General features: G+C 47.0%; 7 non-coding genes across 7 annotated transcripts; all 7 read right to left on the bottom strand.

Annotated features, from left to right (window-relative positions):
* Positions 1-1,631: 1,631 nt before the first annotated feature.
* trnan-guu (transfer RNA asparagine (anticodon GUU)) lies at positions 1,632-1,705 on the bottom strand. Its single transcript has one exon. It is a non-coding gene; the product is annotated as a tRNA-Asn (tRNA).
* A 2,228-nt stretch (positions 1,706-3,933) lies between these two features.
* trnan-guu (transfer RNA asparagine (anticodon GUU)) lies at positions 3,934-4,007 on the bottom strand. Its single transcript has one exon. It is a non-coding gene; the product is annotated as a tRNA-Asn (tRNA).
* A 2,228-nt stretch (positions 4,008-6,235) lies between these two features.
* Positions 6,236-6,309, bottom strand: trnan-guu (transfer RNA asparagine (anticodon GUU)). Its single transcript has one exon. It is a non-coding gene; the product is annotated as a tRNA-Asn (tRNA).
* A 2,229-nt stretch (positions 6,310-8,538) lies between these two features.
* Positions 8,539-8,612, bottom strand: trnan-guu (transfer RNA asparagine (anticodon GUU)). The gene has a single exon. It is a non-coding gene; the product is annotated as a tRNA-Asn (tRNA).
* Positions 8,613-10,840: 2,228 nt separating this feature from the next.
* Positions 10,841-10,914, bottom strand: trnan-guu (transfer RNA asparagine (anticodon GUU)). Its single transcript has one exon. It is a non-coding gene; the product is annotated as a tRNA-Asn (tRNA).
* A 2,233-nt stretch (positions 10,915-13,147) lies between these two features.
* On the bottom strand, positions 13,148-13,221 carry trnan-guu (transfer RNA asparagine (anticodon GUU)). The gene has a single exon. It is a non-coding gene; the product is annotated as a tRNA-Asn (tRNA).
* A 2,228-nt stretch (positions 13,222-15,449) lies between these two features.
* trnan-guu (transfer RNA asparagine (anticodon GUU)) lies at positions 15,450-15,523 on the bottom strand. The gene has a single exon. It is a non-coding gene; the product is annotated as a tRNA-Asn (tRNA).
* Positions 15,524-17,091: the final 1,568 nt, after the last annotated feature.

Genomic DNA, 17,091 nt, shown 5'->3' with positions numbered 1-17,091 from the left:
AGGTATGCAAGGTCAACATAACTTAGGTAAAACACGCAAACACTTGCCTCTTTAGCAGACAGTGAAAGGATTACAAGACGCAAATTAAACATTTTCGACAAGTGATACAGGGGACTGGGAAGATAAGTATTATAAACTGTGAACACCAATGTTCTGGAGCACAATACTTACATTCAAAGACCGAAAACATCCAGGTCCTGATTAATCAGATTGCATTGTGGTACTTTTCTGCAAAACTTCCACTTGTAATGTCCTACAAAAGAGTGACAAAACCCATCCCTGTCAGCCCAGGATAGAAAATCCGAAGGGATGAACGTTTGCTTATTTTCTGAAGACTCACAAAGCCAAGACTGGGTTTTGGTGATTGTTTCCTTTCCACTCCCAGGAGCCGCAGTGGTTGGGGCGGTGGGTTGGGAAAAGTAAAACGTGCCCGTCAGCAGCGTGTGGGGTTATTTCAGCTTCCTCTCATCTGACAACGCTGTGACTTGACTCCGATGTTCTCAGAGATATTTATTGACGCGAGACAATGAGAAGATTCTCATTCCCGCAGATCGGGATTTCAAACCGTTTGCCAGCTTCAGGACAATGAGAAAGATTAATTGGGGTGTGTGAAGAAGCTGTGAGCTGCATTTCAAACAGTTAGGTGGACTCAGATGCGTCATCCATTGCGCCCCGGCCCTTTGCGTATCTTACGCCACCATGCTGCAGAGTTCTGACGTTAACACGGACATGCGCAGCAATGGGAACAGTCACAAGGTCAACAACCAAAGATAATCAGCGTCACTGCTTCCCTTCCACAGTCACAACTTTGTGAAGCAGTATCTTTCACTGGCAAAGGAAACACCCTTGTCCTCAGGTGCCTGCTTCATTTCGATCACGATTTCCAGCCCCTCACTGTTCTAGTCTCATTTCCAAACACTTGGCTCATAGCCTCAAAAGAAGCTCTGCGTGTATCTGCTTGTTCCACCCGAACAGGCAGTGGGTTACAGTTTCCCACCACTCCCAATGTGAGTGAAATATTTTTCCCCCTCCACTGATTTGAATCTTAAAGAAGAAGCCGGGAAGCAAGCTCCCTTTCTTTTCGACGACATTTCACATTTTGTAGTCGGCGGGGTTCACACCTGCGTGGGGAAAGCGCAATGGATTTCAAGTCCATCGCATTAACCACTCGGCCCACGAATACAGAACCACACTGACAGCTTCACTTCCCAGGTCTGTCTGCCTGTGGAGCAGAGAAAGAGTGAATTATCGCAGAGTTTGTTTGAATCCAATCATTTCACAGTGATTCGAAAGGGTTAAATATCTGCACACGGCGAGTCTAGGTGTTTCATCGCAAAAGATGAAATGAACTTTCAGTCAAAAACAAAACACGAGACTGCAGGAGGAACTGAGAAGGTCAGGCAACATCGGTGGAATGAGAATCAGAGACAGCGTTTCAGAATTCCGTTTTCTCCGACAGGTACTGTCGAGTTTCTCTTTTTGTCTCGGCTTCTCAGCATCCGCATTCCCTCACGACAGACATTAATTCAATCCAGAAACCCCTTTGGGGAAAGGATTTCTGTTTGGGGAACATTTTCCTGAGCCCATTAAAAGCGGACGGTTTCAAAGCCAAGAACGGGCAGCAAGCACACCGCCCCTGGGTGGGCTCGAACCACCAACCTTTCGGTTAACAGCCGAACGCGCTAACCAATTGCGCCACAGAGGCAGGTGCGTGTGTGGGCTGCACCATCGCTTAGGGGAGGCTGTTAGTGAGTTCATAATTCAGCCGGCCCCGCCGAGAATTACAATTGTCGTCTATCAGTTTTACTTTTACATAATAAAGCCTGGGACATTCATTGTGGAGACACCGGGGACAGTCTGCAGACACATCCATGTCACGAGGAACTAGCTTTGTGCTCCGGGGCCGTCGCCCTTCCAGCCTTTCAGTGTTTTGCCTGTTCCCGAGTTCTCTCATTGGCTCGGAGGAGAGAAGGGGTTTGAATTCCTGATGTGCAGGAACGACAATTCTTTCAATGTCTCAGATCAGTTCATACCCCGAGAACATCAGAGTCAATCTCCCGGCCTCTACAACAAGAGGACGTTGTCTGGACTGTCTCTGGACAATCGTTAGGATGAATGTAGATTGGTAAATGTATTTGGTGACAGTTCTGTTCTAGCCCTGTGAGCGGAACGTGGATCTGAAGGAATAAAAGGGTCATTAACAACATCGATCTGAAATTGGATACGTGACAAGAAACAGAGCCATCACTAACAGTTTGCTTTTGAACTGGAGAAGGTTTCTCGTGAAATTAGCTTGAGGCTCGAGGTATGCAAGGTCAACATAACTTAGGTAAAACACGCAAACACTTGCCTCTTTAGCAGACAGTGAAAGGATTACAAGACGCAAATTAAACATTTTCGACAAGTGATACAGGGGACTGGGAAGATAAGTATTATAAACTGTGAACACCAATGTTCTGGAGCACAATACTTACATTCAAAGACCGAAAACATCCAGGTCCTGATTAATCAGATTGCATTGTGGTACTTTTCTGCAAAACTTCCACTTGTAATGTCCTACAAAAGAGTGACAAAACCCATCCCTGTCAGCCCAGGATAGAAAATCCGAAGGGATGAACGTTTGCTTATTTTCTGAAGACTCACAAAGCCAAGACTGGGTTTTGGTGATTGTTTCCTTTCCACTCCCAGGAGCCGCAGTGGTTGGGGCGGTGGGTTGGGAAAAGTAAAACGTGCCCGTCAGCAGCGTGTGGGGTTATTTCAGCTTCCTCTCATCTGACAACGCTGTGACTTGACTCCGATGTTCTCAGAGATATTTATTGACGCGAGACAATGAGAAGATTCTCATTCCCGCAGATCGGGAATTCAAACCGTTTGCCGGCTTCAGGACAATGAGAAAGATTAATTGGGGTGTGTGAAGAAGCTGTGAGCTGCATTTCAAACAGTTAGGTGGACTCAGATGCGTCATCCATTGCGCCCCGGCCCTTTGCGTATCTTACGCCACCATGCTGCAGAGTTCTGACGTTAACACGGACATGCGCAGCAATGGGAACAGTCACAAGGTCAACAACCAAAGATAATCAGCGTCACTGCTTCCCTTCCACAGTCACAACTTTGTGAAGCAGTATCTTTCACTGGCAAAGGAAACACCCTTGTCCTCAGGTGCCTGCTTCATTTCGATCACGATTTCCAGCCCCTCACTGTTCTAGTCTCATTTCCAAACACTTGGCTCATAGCCTCAAAAGAAGCTCTGCGTGTATCTGCTTGTTCCACTCGAACAGGCAGTGGGTTACAGTTTCCCACCACTCCCAATGTGAGTGAAATATTTTTCCCCCTCCACTGATTTGAATCTTAAAGAAGAAGCCGGGGAGCAAGCTCCCTTTCTTTTCGGCGACATTTCTCATTTTGTAGTCGGCGGGGTCCACACCTGCGTGGGGAAAGCGCAATGGATTTCAAGTCCATCGCATTAACCACTCCGCCCACGAATACAGAACCACACTGACAGCTTCACTTCCCAGGTCTGTCTGCCTGTGGAGCAGAGAAAGAGTGAATTATCGCAGAGTTTGTTTGAATCCAATCATTTCACAGTGATTCGAAAGGGTTAAATATCTGCACACGGCGAGTCTAGGTGTTTCATCGCAAAAGATGAAATGAACTTTCAGTCAAAAACAAAACACGAGACTGCAGGAGGAACTGAGAAGGTCAGGCAACATCGGTGGAATGAGAATCAGAGACAGCGTTTCAGAATTCAGTTTTCTCCGACAGGGACTGTCGAGTTTCTTTTTTGTCTCGGCTTCTCAGCATCCGCATTCCCTCACGTCAGACATTAATTCAATCCAGAAACCCCTTTGGGGAAAGGATTTCTGTTTGGGGAACATTTTCCTGACCCCATTAAAAGCGGACGGTTTCAAAGCCAAGAACGGGCAGCAAACACGCCGCCCCTGGGTGGGCTCGAACCACCAACCTTTCGGTTAACAGCCGAACGCGCTAACCAATTGCGCCACAGAGGCAGGTGCGTGTGTGGGCTGCACCATCGCTTAGGGGAGGCTGTTAGTGAGTTCATAATTCAGCCGGCCCCACCGAGAATTACAATTGTCGTCTATCAGTTTTACTTTTACATAATAAAGCCTGGGACATTCATTGTGGAGACACCGGGGACAGTCTGCAGACACATCCATGTCACGAGGAACTAGCTTTGTGCTCCGGGGCCGTCGCCCTTCCAGCCTTTCAGTGTTTTGCCTGTTCCCGAGTTCTCTCATTGGCTCGGAGGAGAGAAGGGGTTTGAATTCCTGATGTGCAGGAACGACAATTCTTTCAATGTCTCAGATCAGTTCATACCCCGAGAACATCAGAGTCAATCTCCCGGCCTCTACAACAAGAGGACGTTGTCTGGACTGTCTCTGGACAATCGTTAGGATGAATGTAGATTGGTAAATGTATTTGGTGACAGTTCTGTTCTAGCCCTGTGAGCGGAACGTGGATCTGAAGGAATAAAAGGGTCATTAACAACATCGATCTGAAATTGGATACGTGACAAGAAACAGAGCCATCACTAACAGTTTGCTTTTGAACTGGAGAAGGTTTCTCGTGAAATTAGCTTGAGGCTCGAGGTATGCAAGGTCAACATAACTTAGGTAAAACACGCAAACACTTGCCTCTTTAGCAGACAGTGAAAGGATTACAAGACGCAAATTAAACATTTTCGACAAGTGATACAGGGGACTGGGAAGATAAGTATTATAAACTGTGAACACCAATGTTCTGGAGCACAATACTTACATTCAAAGACCGAAAACATCCAGGTCCTGATTAATCAGATTGCATTGTGGTACTTTTCTGCAAAACTTCCACTTGTAATGTCCTACAAAAGAGTGACAAAACCCATCCCTGTCAGCCCAGGATAGAAAATCCGAAGGGATGAACGTTTGCTTATTTTCTGAAGACTCACAAAGCCAAGACTGGGTTTTGGTGATTGTTTCCTTTCCACTCCCAGGAGCCGCAGTGGTTGGGGCGGTGGGTTGGGAAAAGTAAAACGTGCCCGTCAGCAGCGTGTGGGGTTATTTCAGCTTCCTCTCATCTGACAACGCTGTGACTTGACTCCGATGTTCTCAGAGATATTTATTGACGCGAGACAATGAGAAGATTCTCATTCCCGCAGATCGGGAATTCAAACCGTTTGCCGGCTTCAGGACAATGAGAAAGATTAATTGGGGTGTGTGAAGAAGCTGTGAGCTGCATTTCAAACAGTTAGGTGGACTCAGATGCGTCATCCATTGCGCCCCGGCCCTTTGCGTATCTTACGCCACCATGCTGCAGAGTTCTGACGTTAACACGGACATGCGCAGCAATGGGAACAGTCACAAGGTCAACAACCAAAGATAATCAGTGTCACTGCTTCCCTTCCACAGTCACAACTTTGTGAAGCAGTATCTTTCACTGGCAAAGGAAACACCCTTGTCCTCAGGTGCCTGCTTCATTTCGATCACGATTTCCAGCCCCTCACTGTTCTAGTCTCATTTCCAAACACTTGGCTCATAGCCTCAAAAGAAGCTCTGCGTGTATCTGCTTGTTCCACTCGAACAGGCAGTGGGTTACAGTTTCCCACCACTCCCAATGTGAGTGAAATATTTTTCCCCCTCCACTGATTTGAATCTTAAAGAAGAAGCCGGGGAGCAAGCTCCCTTTCTTTTCGGCGACATTTCTCATTTTGTAGTCGGCGGGGTCCACACCTGCGTGGGGAAAGCGCAATGGATTTCAAGTCCATCGCATTAACCACTCCGCCCACGAATACAGAACCACACTGACAGCTTCACTTCCCAGGTCTGTCTGCCTGTGGAGCAGAGAAAGAGTGAATTATCGCAGAGTTTGTTTGAATCCAATCATTTCACAGTGATTCGAAAGGGTTAAATATCTGCACACGGCGAGTCTAGGTGTTTCATCGCAAAAGATGAAATGAACTTTCAGTCAAAAACAAAACACGAGACTGCAGGAGGAACTGAGAAGGTCAGGCAACATCGGTGGAATGAGAATCAGAGACAGCGTTTCAGAATTCAGTTTTCTCCGACAGGGACTGTCGAGTTTCTTTTTTGTCTCGGCTTCTCAGCATCCGCATTCCCTCACGTCAGACATTAATTCAATCCAGAAACCCCTTTGGGGAAAGGATTTCTGTTTGGGGAACATTTTCCTGACCCCATTAAAAGCGGACGGTTTCAAAGCCAAGAACGGGCAGCAAACACACCGCCCCTGGGTGGGCTCGAACCACCAACCTTTCGGTTAACAGCCGAACGCGCTAACCAATTGCGCCACAGAGGCAGGTGCGTGTGTGGGCTGCACCATCGCTTAGGGGAGGCTGTTAGTGAGTTCATAATTCAGCCGGCCCCACCGAGAATTACAATTGTCGTCCATCAGTTTTACTTTTACATAATAAAGCCTGGGACATTCATTGTGGAGACACCGGGGACAGTCTGCAGACACATCCATGTCACGAGGAACTAGCTTTGTGCTCCGGGGCCGTCGCCCTTCCAGCCTTTCAGTGTTTTGCCTGTTCCCGAGTTCTCTCATTGGCTCGGAGGAGAGAAGGGGTTTGAATTCCTGATGTGCAGGAACGACAATTCTTTCAAAGTCTCAGATCAGTTCATACCCCGAGAACATCAGAGTCAATCTCCCGGCCTCTACAACAAGAGGACGTTGTCTGGACTGTCTCTGGACAATCGTTAGGATGAATGTAGATTGGTAAATGTATTTGGTGACAGTTCTGTTCTAGCCCTGTGAGCGGAACGTGGATCTGAAGGAATAAAAGGGTCATTAACAACATCGATCTGAAATTGGATACGTGACAAGAAACAGAGCCATCACTAACAGTTTGCTTTTGAACTGGAGAAGGTTTCTCGTGAAATTAGCTTGAGGCTCGAGGTATGCAAGGTCAACATAACTTAGGTAAAACACGCAAACACTTGCCTCTTTAGCAGACAGTGAAAGGATTACAAGACGCAAATTAAACATTTTCGACAAGTGATACAGGGGACTGGGAAGATAAGTATTATAAACTGTGAACACCAATGTTCTGGAGCACAATACTTACATTCAAAGACCGAAAACATCCAGGTCCTGATTAATCAGATTGCATTGTGGTACTTTTCTGCAAAACTTCCACTTGTAATGTCCTACAAAAGAGTGACAAAACCCATCCCTGTCAGCCCAGGATAGAAAATCCGAAGGGATGAACGTTTGCTTATTTTCTGAAGACTCACAAAGCCAAGACTGGGTTTTGGTGATTGTTTCCTTTCCACTCCCAGGAGCCGCAGTGGTTGGGGCGGTGGGTTGGGAAAAGTAAAACGTGCCCGTCAGCAGCGTGTGGGGTTATTTCAGCTTCCTCTCATCTGACAACGCTGTGACTTGACTCCGATGTTCTCAGAGATATTTATTGACGCGAGACAATGAGAAGATTCTCATTCCCGCAGATCGGGAATTCAAACCGTTTGCCGGCTTCAGGACAATGAGAAAGATTAATTGGGGTGTGTGAAGAAGCTGTGAGCTGCATTTCAAACAGTTAGGTGGACTCAGATGCGTCATCCATTGCGCCCCGGCCCTTTGCGTATCTTACGCCACCATGCTGCAGAGTTCTGACGTTAACACGGACATGCGCAGCAATGGGAACAGTCACAAGGTCAACAACCAAAGATAATCAGTGTCACTGCTTCCCTTCCACAGTCACAACTTTGTGAAGCAGTATCTTTCACTGGCAAAGGAAACACCCTTGTCCTCAGGTGCCTGCTTCATTTCGATCACGATTTCCAGCCCCTCACTGTTCTAGTCTCATTTCCAAACACTTGGCTCATAGCCTCAAAAGAAGCTCTGCGTGTATCTGCTTGTTCCACTCGAACAGGCAGTGGGTTACAGTTTCCCACCACTCCCAATGTGAGTGAAATATTTTTCCCCCTCCACTGATTTGAATCTTAAAGAAGAAGCCGGGGAGCAAGCTCCCTTTCTTTTCGGCGACATTTCTCATTTTGTAGTCGGCGGGGTCCACACCTGCGTGGGGAAAGCGCAATGGATTTCAAGTCCATCGCATTAACCACTCCGCCCACGAATACAGAACCACACTGACAGCTTCACTTCCCAGGTCTGTCTGCCTGTGGAGCAGAGAAAGAGTGAATTATCGCAGAGTTTGTTTGAATCCAATCATTTCACAGTGATTCGAAAGGGTTAAATATCTGCACACGGCGAGTCTAGGTGTTTCATCGCAAAAGATGAAATGAACTTTCAGTCAAAAACAAAACACGAGACTGCAGGAGGAACTGAGAAGGTCAGGCAACATCGGTGGAATGAGAATCAGAGACAGCGTTTCAGAATTCAGTTTTCTCCGACAGGGACTGTCGAGTTTCTCTTTTTGTCTCGGCTTCTCAGCATCCGCATTCCCTCACGTCAGACATTAATTCAATCCAGAAACCCCTTTGGGGAAAGGATTTCTGTTTGGGGAACATTTTCCTGACCCCATTAAAAGCGGACGGTTTCAAAGCCAAGAACGGGCAGCAAACACACCGCCCCTGGGTGGGCTCGAACCACCAACCTTTCGGTTAACAGCCGAACGCGCTAACCAATTGCGCCACAGAGGCACGTGCGAGTGTGGGCTGCACCATCGCTTAGGGGAGGCTGTTAGTGAGTTCATAATTCAGCCGGCCCCACCGAGAATTACAATTGTCGTCCATCAGTTTTACTTTTACATAATAAAGCCTGGGACATTCATTGTGGAGACACCGGGGACAGTCTGCAGACACATCCATGTCACGAGGAACTAGCTTTGTGCTCCGGGGCCGTCGCCCTTCCAGCCTTTCAGTGTTTTGCCTGTTCCCGAGTTCTCTCATTGGCTCGGAGGAGAGAAGGGGTTTGAATTCCTGATGTGCAGGAACGACAATTCTTTCAATGTCTCAGATCAGTTCATACCCCGAGAACATCAGAGTCAATCTCCCGGCCTCTACAACAAGAGGACGTTGTCTGGACTGTCTCTGGACAATCGTTAGGATGAATGTAGATTGGTAAATGTATTTGGTGACAGTTCTGTTCTAGCCCTGTGAGCGAAACGTGGATCTGAAGGAATAAAAGGGTCATTAACAACATCGATCTGAAATTGGATACGTGACAAGAAACAGAGCCATCACTAACAGTTTGCTTTTGAACTGGAGAAGGTTTCTCGTGAAATTAGCTTGAGGCTCGAGGTATGCAAGGTCAACATAACTTAGGTAAAACACGCAAACACTTGCCTCTTTAGCAGACAGTGAAAGGATTACAAGACGCAAATTAAACATTTTCGACAAGTGATACAGGGGACTGGGAAGATAAGTATTATAAACTGTGAACACCAATGTTCTGGAGCACAATACTTACATTCAAAGACCGAAAACATCCAGGTCCTGATTAATCAGATTGCATTGTGGTACTTTTCTGCAAAACTTCCACTTGTAATGTCCTACAAAAGAGTGACAAAACCCATCCCTGTCAGCCCAGGATAGAAAATCCGAAGGGATGAACGTTTGCTTATTTTCTGAAGACTCACAAAGCCAAGACTGGGTTTTGGTGATTGTTTCCTTTCCACTCCCAGGAGCCGCAGTGGTTGGGGCGGTGGGTTGGGAAAAGTAAAACGTGCCCGTCAGCAGCGTGTGGGGTTATTTCAGCTTCCTCTCATCTGACAACGCTGTGACTTGACTCCGATGTTCTCAGAGATATTTATTGACGCGAGACAATGAGAAGATTCTCATTCCCGCAGATCGGGAATTCAAACCGTTTGCCGGCTTCAGGACAATGAGAAAGATTAATTGGGGTGTGTGAAGAAGCTGTGAGCTGCATTTCAAACAGTTAGGTGGACTCAGATGCGTCATCCATTGCGCCCCGGCCCTTTGCGTATCTTACGCCACCATGCTGCAGAGTTCTGACGTTAACACGGACATGCGCAGCAATGGGAACAGTCACAAGGTCAACAACCAAAGATAATCAGTGTCACTGCTTCCCTTCCACAGTCACAACTTTGTGAAGCAGTATCTTTCACTGGCAAAGGAAACACCCTTGTCCTCAGGTGCCTGCTTCATTTCGATCACGATTTCCAGCCCCTCACTGTTCTAGTCTCATTTCCAAACACTTGGCTCATAGCCTCAAAAGAAGCTCTGCGTGTATCTGCTTGTTCCACTCGAACAGGCAGTGGGTTACAGTTTCCCACCACTCCCAATGTGAGTGAAATATTTTTCCCCCTCCACTGATTTGAATCTTAAAGAAGAAGCCGGGGAGCAAGCTCCCTTTCTTTTCGGCGACATTTCTCATTTTGTAGTCGGCGGGGTCCACACCTGCGTGGGGAAAGCGCAATGGATTTCAAGTCCATCGCATTAACCACTCCGCCCACGAATACAGAACCACACTGACAGCTTCACTTCCCAGGTCTGTCTGCCTGTGGAGCAGAGAAAGAGTGAATTATCGCAGAGTTTGTTTGAATCCAATCATTTCACAGTGATTCGAAAGGGTTAAATATCTGCACACGGCGAGTCTAGGTGTTTCATCGCAAAAGATGAAATGAACTTTCAGTCAAAAACAAAACACGAGACTGCAGGAGGAACTGAGAAGGTCAGGCAACATCGGTGGAATGAGAATCAGAGACAGCGTTTCAGAATTCAGTTTTCTCCGACAGGGACTGTCGAGTTTCTTTTTTGTCTCGGCTTCTCAGCATCCGCATTCCCTCACGTCAGACATTAATTCAATCCAGAAACCCCTTTGGGGAAAGGATTTCTGTTTGGGGAACATTTTCCTGACCCCATTAAAAGCGGACGGTTTCAAAGCCAAGAACGGGCAGCAAACACACCGCCCCTGGGTGGGCTCGAACCACCAACCTTTCGGTTAACAGCCGAACGCGCTAACCAATTGCGCCACAGAGGCACGTGCGAGTGTGGGCTGCACCATCGCTTAGGGGAGGCTGTTAGTGAGTTCATAATTCAGCCGGCCCCACCGAGAATTACAATTGTCGTCCATCAGTTTTACTTTTACATAATAAAGCCTGGGACATTCATTGTGGAGACACCGGGGACAGTCTGCAGACACATCCATGTCACGAGGAACTAGCTTTGTGCTCCGGGGCCGTCGCCCTTCCAGCCTTTCAGTGTTTTGCCTGTTCCCGAGTTCTCTCATTGGCTCGGAGGAGAGAAGGGGTTTGAATTCCTGATGTGCAGGAACGACAATTCTTTCAATGTCTCAGATCAGTTCATACCCCGAGAACATCAGAGTCAATCTCCCGGCCTCTACAACAAGAGGACGTTGTCTGGACTGTCTCTGGACAATCGTTAGGATGAATGTAGATTGGTAAATGTATTTGGTGACAGTTCTGTTCTAGCCCTGTGGATCTAGCGAAACGTGGATCTGAAGGAATAAAAGGGTCATTAACAACATCGATCTGAAATTGGATACGTGACAAGAAACAGAGCCATCACTAACAGTTTGCTTTTGAACTGGAGAAGGTTTCTCGTGAAATTAGCTTGAGGCTCGAGGTATGCAAGGTCAACATAACTTAGGTAAAACACGCAAACACTTGCCTCTTTAGCAGACAGTGAAAGGATTACAAGACGCAAATTAAACATTTTCGACAAGTGATACAGGGGACTGGGAAGATAAGTATTATAAACTGTGAACACCAATGTTCTGGAGCACAATACTTACATTCAAAGACCGAAAACATCCAGGTCCTGATTAATCAGATTGCATTGTGGTACTTTTCTGCAAAACTTCCACTTGTAATGTCCTACAAAAGAGTGACAAAACCCATCCCTGTCAGCCCAGGATAGAAAATCCGAAGGGATGAACGTTTGCTTATTTTCTGAAGACTCACAAAGCCAAGACTGGGTTTTGGTGATTGTTTCCTTTCCACTCCCAGGAGCCGCAGTGGTTGGGGCGGTGGGTTGGGAAAAGTAAAACGTGCCCGTCAGCAGCGTGTGGGGTTATTTCAGCTTCCTCTCATCTGACAACGCTGTGACTTGACTCCGATGTTCTCAGAGATATTTATTGACGCGAGACAATGAGAAGATTCTCATTCCCGCAGATCGGGAATTCAAACCGTTTGCCGGCTTCAGGACAATGAGAAAGATTAATTGGGGTGTGTGAAGAAGCTGTGAGCTGCATTTCAAACAGTTAGGTGGACTCAGATGCGTCATCCATTGCGCCCCGGCCCTTTGCGTATCTTACGCCACCATGCTGCAGAGTTCTGACGTTAACACGGACATGCGCAGCAATGGGAACAGTCACAAGGTCAACAACCAAAGATAATCAGTGTCACTGCTTCCCTTCCACAGTCACAACTTTGTGAAGCAGTATCTTTCACTGGCAAAGGAAACACCCTTGTCCTCAGGTGCCTGCTTCATTTCGATCACGATTTCCAGCCCCTCACTGTTCTAGTCTCATTTCCAAACACTTGGCTCATAGCCTCAAAAGAAGCTCTGCGTGTATCTGCTTGTTCCACTCGAACAGGCAGTGGGTTACAGTTTCCCACCACTCCCAATGTGAGTGAAATATTTTTCCCCCTCCACTGATTTGAATCTTAAAGAAGAAGCCGGGGAGCAAGCTCCCTTTCTTTTCGGCGACATTTCTCATTTTGTAGTCGGCGGGGTCCACACCTGCGTGGGGAAAGCGCAATGGATTTCAAGTCCATCGCATTAACCACTCCGCCCACGAATACAGAACCACACTGACAGCTTCACTTCCCAGGTCTGTCTGCCTGTGGAGCAGAGAAAGAGTGAATTATCGCAGAGTTTGTTTGAATCCAATCATTTCACAGTGATTCGAAAGGGTTAAATATCTGCACACGGCGAGTCTAGGTGTTTCATCGCAAAAGATGAAATGAACTTTCAGTCAAAAACAAAACACGAGACTGCAGGAGGAACTGAGAAGGTCAGGCAACATCGGTGGAATGAGAATCAGAGACAGCGTTTCAGAATTCAGTTTTCTCCGACAGGGACTGTCGAGTTTCTTTTTTGTCTCGGCTTCTCAGCATCCGCATTCCCTCACGTCAGACATTAATTCAATCCAGAAACCCCTTTGGGGAAAGGATTTCTGTTTGGGGAACATTTTCCTGACCCCATTAAAAGCGGACGGTTTCAAAGCCAAGAACGGGCAGCAAACACACCGCCCCTGGGTGGGCTCGAACCACCAACCTTTCGGTTAACAGCCGAACGCGCTAACCAATTGCGCCACAGAGGCACGTGCGAGTGTGGGCTGCACCATCGCTTAGGGGAGGCTGTTAGTGAGTTCATAATTCAGCCGGCCCCACCGAGAATTACAATTGTCGTCCATCAGTTTTACTTTTACATAATAAAGCCTGGGACATTCATTGTGGAGACACCGGGGACAGTCTGCAGACACATCCATGTCACGAGGAACTAGCTTTGTGCTCCGGGGCCGTCGCCCTTCCAGCCTTTCAGTGTTTTGCCTGTTCCCGAGTTCTCTCATTGGCTCGGAGGAGAGAAGGGGTTTGAATTCCTGATGTGCAGGAACGACAATTCTTTCAATGTCTCAGATCAGTTCATACCCCGAGAACATCAGAGTCAATCTCCCGGCCTCTACAACAAGAGGACGTTGTCTGGACTGTCTCTGGACAATCGTTAGGATGAATGTAGATTGGTAAATGTATTTGGTGACAGTTCTGTTCTAGCCCTGTGAGCGAAACGTGGATCTGAAGGAATAAAAGGGTCATTAACAACATCGATCTGAAATTGGATACGTGACAAGAAACAGAGCCATCACTAACAGTTTGCTTTTGAACTGGAGAAGGTTTCTCGTGAAATTAGCTTGAGGCTCGAGGTATGCAAGGTCAACATAACTTAGGTAAAACACGCAAACACTTGCCTCTTTAGCAGACAGTGAAAGGATTACAAGACGCAAATTAAACATTTTCGACAAGTGATACAGGGGACTGGGAAGATAAGTATTATAAACTGTGAACACCAATGTTCTGGAGCACAATACTTACATTCAAAGACCGAAAACATCCAGGTCCTGATTAATCAGATTGCATTGTGGTACTTTTCTGCAAAACTTCCACTTGTAATGTCCTACAAAAGAGTGACAAAACCCATCCCTGTCAGCCCAGGATAGAAAATCCGAAGGGATGAACGTTTGCTTATTTTCTGAAGACTCACAAAGCCAAGACTGGGTTTTGGTGATTGTTTCCTTTCCACTCCCAGGAGCCGCAGTGGTTGGGGCGGTGGGTTGGGAAAAGTAAAACGTGCCCGTCAGCAGCGTGTGGGGTTATTTCAGCTTCCTCTCATCTGACAACGCTGTGACTTGACTCCGATGTTCTCAGAGATATTTATTGACGCGAGACAATGAGAAGATTCTCATTCCCGCAGATCGGGAATTCAAACCGTTTGCCGGCTTCAGGACAATGAGAAAGATTAATTGGGGTGTGTGAAGAAGCTGTGAGCTGCATTTCAAACAGTTAGGTGGACTCAGATGCGTCATCCATTGCGCCCCGGCCCTTTGCGTATCTTACGCCACCATGCTGCAGAGTTCTGACGTTAACACGGACATGCGCAGCAATGGGAACAGTCACAAGGTCAACAACCAAAGATAATCAGTGTCACTGCTTCCCTTCCACAGTCACAACTTTGTGAAGCAGTATCTTTCACTGGCAAAGGAAACACCCTTGTCCTCAGGTGCCTGCTTCATTTCGATCACGATTTCCAGCCCCTCACTGTTCTAGTCTCATTTCCAAACACTTGGCTCATAGCCTCAAAAGAAGCTCTGCGTGTATCTGCTTGTTCCACTCGAACAGGCAGTGGGTTACAGTTTCCCACCACTCCCAATGTGAGTGAAATATTTTTCCCCCTCCACTGATTTGAATCTTAAAGAAGAAGCCGGGGAGCAAGCTCCCTTTCTTTTCGGCGACATTTCTCATTTTGTAGTCGGCGGGGTCCACACCTGCGTGGGGAAAGCGCAATGGATTTCAAGTCCATCGCATTAACCACTCCGCCCACGAATACAGAACCACACTGACAGCTTCACTTCCCAGGTCTGTCTGCCTGTGGAGCAGAGAAAGAGTGAATTATCGCAGAGTTTGTTTGAATCCAATCATTTCACAGTGATTCGAAAGGGTTAAATATCTGCACACGGCGAGTCTAGGTGTTTCATCGCAAAAGATGAAATGAACTTTCAGTCAAAAACAAAACACGAGACTGCAGGAGGAACTGAGAAGGTCAGGCAACATCGGTGGAATGAGAATCAGAGACAGCGTTTCAGAATTCAGTTTTCTCCGACAGGGACTGTCGAGTTTCTTTTTTGTCTCGGCTTCTCAGCATCCGCATTCCCTCACGTCAGACATTAATTCAATCCAGAAACCCCTTTGGGGAAAGGATTTCTGTTTGGGGAACATTTTCCTGACCCCATTAAAAGCGGACGGTTTCAAAGCCAAGAACGGGCAGCAAACACACCGCCCCTGGGTGGGCTCGAACCACCAACCTTTCGGTTAACAGCCGAACGCGCTAACCAATTGCGCCACAGAGGCACGTGCGAGTGTGGGCTGCACCATCGCTTAGGGGAGGCTGTTAGTGAGTTCATAATTCAGCCGGCCCCACCGAGAATTACAATTGTCGTCCATCAGTTTTACTTTTACATAATAAAGCCTGGGACATTCATTGTGGAGACACCGGGGACAGTCTGCAGACACATCCATGTCACGAGGAACTAGCTTTGTGCTCCGGGGCCGTCGCCCTTCCAGCCTTTCAGTGTTTTGCCTGTTCCCGAGTTCTCTCATTGGCTCGGAGGAGAGAAGGGGTTTGAATTCCTGATGTGCAGGAACGACAATTCTTTCAATGTCTCAGATCAGTTCATACCCCGAGAACATCAGAGTCAATCTCCCGGCCTCTACAACAAGAGGACGTTGTCTGGACTGTCTCTGGACAATCGTTAGGATGAATGTAGATTGGTAAATGTATTTGGTGACAGTTCTGTTCTAGCCCTGTGGATCTAGCGAAACGTGGATCTGAAGGAATAAAAGGGTCATTAACAACATCGATCTGAAATTGGATACGTGACAAGAAACAGAGCCATCACTAACAGTTTGCTTTTGAACTGGAGAAGGTTTCTCGTGAAATTAGCTTGAGGCTCGAGGTATGCAAGGTCAACATAACTTAGGTAAAACACGCAAACACTTGCCTCTTTAGCAGACAGTGAAAGGATTACAAGACGCAAATTAAACATTTTCGACAAGTGATACAGGGGACTGGGAAGATAAGTATTATAAACTGTGAACACCAATGTTCTGGAGCACAATACTTACATTCAAAGACCGAAAACATCCAGGTCCTGATTAATCAGATTGCATTGTGGTACTTTTCTGCAAAACTTCCACTTGTAATGTCCTACAAAAGAGTGACAAAACCCATCCCTGTCAGCCCAGGATAGAAAATCCGAAGGGATGAACGTTTGCTTATTTTCTGAAGACTCACAAAGCCAAGACTGGGTTTTGGTGATTGTTTCCTTTCCACTCCCAGGAGCCGCAGTGGTTGGGGCGGTGGGTTGGGAAAAGTAAAACGTGCCCGTCAGCAGCGTGTGGGGTTATTTCAGCTTCCTCTCATCTGACAACGCTGTGACTTGACTCCGATGTTCTCAGAGATATTTATTGACGCGAGACAATGAGAAGATTCTCATTCCCGCAGATCGGGAATTCAAACCGTTTGCCGGCTTCAGGACAATGAGAAAGATTAATTGGGGTGTGTGAAGAAGCTGTGAGCTGCATTTCAAACAGTTAGGTGGACTCAGATGCGTCATCCATTGCGCCCCGGCCCTTTGCGTATCTTACGCCACCATGCTGCAGAGTTCTGACGTTAACACGGACATGCGCAGCAATGGGAACAGTCACAAGGTCAACAACCAAAGATAATCAGTGTCACTGCTTCCCTTCCACAGTCACAACTTTGTGAAGCAGTATCTTTCACTGGCAAAGGAAACACCCTTGTCCTCAGGTGCCTGCTTCATTTCGATCACGATTTCCAGCCCCTCACTGTTCTAGTCTCATTTCCAAACACTTGGCTCATAGCCTCAAAAGAAGCTCTGCGTGTATCTGCTTGTTCC

Source organism: Hemiscyllium ocellatum (genome assembly GCF_020745735.1).
Source record: "Hemiscyllium ocellatum isolate sHemOce1 chromosome 27 unlocalized genomic scaffold, sHemOce1.pat.X.cur. SUPER_27_unloc_27, whole genome shotgun sequence".
Classification (NCBI taxonomy): domain Eukaryota; kingdom Metazoa; phylum Chordata; class Chondrichthyes; order Orectolobiformes; family Hemiscylliidae; genus Hemiscyllium; species Hemiscyllium ocellatum.
Note: the sequence above shows the minus strand (reverse complement) of the source record. Positions and strands in the feature narration are given on the sequence as shown.